Here is a 2720-nt window from a genome sequence, read left to right as displayed (position 1 = left end):
ATAAAATAACAGCTCAGCCACCAAAATGTTATTTGGCATTTATTGATTTATCTATTCAGTTATCCAAATATTTTGTGCGATGCAGGTCGAGGCGGTTTAGAATTATACCTTCTCCCGATTGTATGATTCGTAAAGATGACTATATTTAGGATATCATATTTTCTCTTTTTCCTAAAGCTAACTTCTTATCTTCCTAACCTCTTTCTTTGACACCGCCTTACTGTTGGTCGCTCCTGTGAGGTAGACTCTGTGATTCATGTCCCCTGGCCAAGTCAGACACCATAGTCTATAAAAGTGGTTAGTTTCAGCTTCTGCTTAGCGCTCAGCATAAAATTTCATTTTTTATAGAACGTGCTAGAAATCTATTATATGTATTCAACAAATGTCACCTCGACTACGGAAAATGTATTCTGGTTTGTTAGGTTTTCGCACGAAACTTAAACAATTACTTCATACATGTATATGGATTTAGATTTTATCTAAGGACAGCCCTACCTTTATGAAGTGTTCAACACTTTGTCTACTAGCGATTTGTCAAGGACTTTTTTAGATATAGTATAAGTAATGCAAATACAGGTACGTTTAAGCATACAAATCGCATTGGCACATTAGAGGTTGGTTATTAAACAGTTTCTGCTTTTTATTTAACATATATGTTTATTGTGTATTGGGGACCGCGGTTGGGAACGACGTGGTTAAGATTGTACAGGACATATTATCAAAAGCCCACCGCGTCTGGGACGCGAATTCGAATCCCATGTGGGATAGTGGCTAGGTATTGACCGCTGTGGGTGCTTTTCTCCGAACACTCCGGTTTTCCTCTATCAGGAAGTCCACAGGATTCGGAAATTTTTTTTTGTTATAAGATATCCATTTCACAATGTTTGCTAATGTCGATAGTATGTCCAAAGAGTGCTTATTAGACCGGATTCTACTTTACAAAAGCATACACATATAGTTCGTTTTTTACCTTGTCATACAAATGGTGGTTGAAATTAAATTGTATCATACAAGTGCAGCTAAGAAGTTACATAAAGGCATACAAAATGTTACTATTTTAAATAGGGGCTAATACCTTAATTAAAAGTTAAAAAGGTTAATTGTTCTTAACATCATAAGTTTTAACCATCATATGACCATTAATGCATCTATGGGTTTCACTTAATGTAGAGAATTTCATACATATATAATGATCACAATTTAATAATTTCAGACAAAAAAAGAATGCAGAGACGGACACGATTGGGTATGTGTAGATATCCCCCTATAGTTGTGTGTGGATTAGCCATGATATGAGACTATATAAATGAAGTTATTCTACAATTGTGTATAGTTTTCTTTTACATATTTATTTGTTGCATTTGCTTCTTTTTCAATTCAAGCATACGTTCAAAATTCAATATTTGACACCACATAAACTTTTTGGACATGAAATGTAAAAAAGAAATCTCGCGAGATTTCGATATGATGACTTAGGGTGCCTGACGACATTAAGTCCTCGTACGTTACTTATTATTCATTTTCATCAGTGGTAATCATTTTTTTTAAAACGCGTAAAATAGATTATTGAATATTAGTGGGAAAAAGTCATCTATTAACTTGTACAAACGTTAGCTAATTTGTAACGCATTTTAGTAAAATAATGTTCACGCTTCTCTCTAGCAAAAGTCTTCTGAATTCCACAGTGGAATTTTAGTTTTGAATTGTCACAGATTCAGTGAAAAGAAAAATGATTTTATGTACATGCAGTTTAAAACCAAAACCTAACTACAGTATATATTGTCTTTGTAGGTGGGAATGCTGTTGGGGGACGTTACAAGAAGGATAATGAAAAACACCAATCGGGTGAGTATTGCCCTACCTGATAGTATGAGATTTAGACTTTTGGAAGGGGGAGACTTACAGGCCTTTATCACACGTTTTCCATACGGTTTTTTACGGTTTACTAATCCATGCATAGAAAATACCGACCAGTGCGAACGGTTTGTCAATGTGATTGCACGATCTACTAATCTGTGAACACGAATTCTTTTATCCGTTACACAGCTTTCCATAGATTAGAAAACCATGCGAACGGATTGACAAACCATGTGCACTGATTTATTTCCGTGTCTGAAGGCTCCAGAACTTCCACCTTTTCACGTTGAAACTTAATGAAACTTTGTATGTAGACTAACATTGGAAAGATCTCGGACGAGTTCGAAATTCCGCTTGATTTAACTTTAACTTACGGCGGTTATTGCCTTATGCACAAATAATTATTATTGGACCTTCTGATCACGATAACTTAAGTCAATATGCACTCTGCTTAATGAAACTTTGAATTTAGATAAACATCGGACGAGTCTGAAATTCGGCTTGATTCGACTGTAATTTACGGAGTTATTGCCCTTTGCGTTAATAATTATTATTGGATCTTCGTTGTAAATATGATCATTTGTCGTGTTCATAAGGAAATGTTAATGGACAATGGACAAGGCATGACGACGGACAAAAGACTATCGCAATAGGTCACCATGACCTATGGTCAGGTGACCTAAAATAAACCATGTCCTAGTATACTTCTAGTAACTACTTGATCATTACTTTTACAGATATAGATATATCTCCATCTGCTATAGAGGATGATGAGCTCCGAATTATGTGTATTGGAAAAACTGGTTCAGGTAAAAGTGCAACAGGAAACACCATCCTTGGTAAGGATACGTTTGAGTCGTGTT

At 35.4% G+C, this 2720-nt stretch overlaps 1 long non-coding RNA gene across 1 annotated transcript; it reads left to right on the top strand.

The window, feature by feature from the left end:
- Positions 1–746: 746 nt before the first annotated feature.
- On the top strand, positions 747–2713 carry LOC138312440 (uncharacterized). The gene is made up of 3 exons (XR_011206948.1): positions 747–1246; positions 1792–1845; positions 2595–2713. It is a non-coding gene; the product is annotated as an uncharacterized lncRNA (long non-coding RNA).
- The last annotated feature ends 7 nt before the right edge of the window (positions 2714–2720 follow it).

Source organism: Argopecten irradians, unplaced genomic scaffold, assembly GCF_041381155.1.
Source record: "Argopecten irradians isolate NY unplaced genomic scaffold, Ai_NY scaffold_0319, whole genome shotgun sequence".
Taxonomy (NCBI): domain Eukaryota; kingdom Metazoa; phylum Mollusca; class Bivalvia; order Pectinida; family Pectinidae; genus Argopecten; species Argopecten irradians.
Note: the sequence above shows the minus strand (reverse complement) of the source record. Positions and strands in the feature narration are given on the sequence as shown.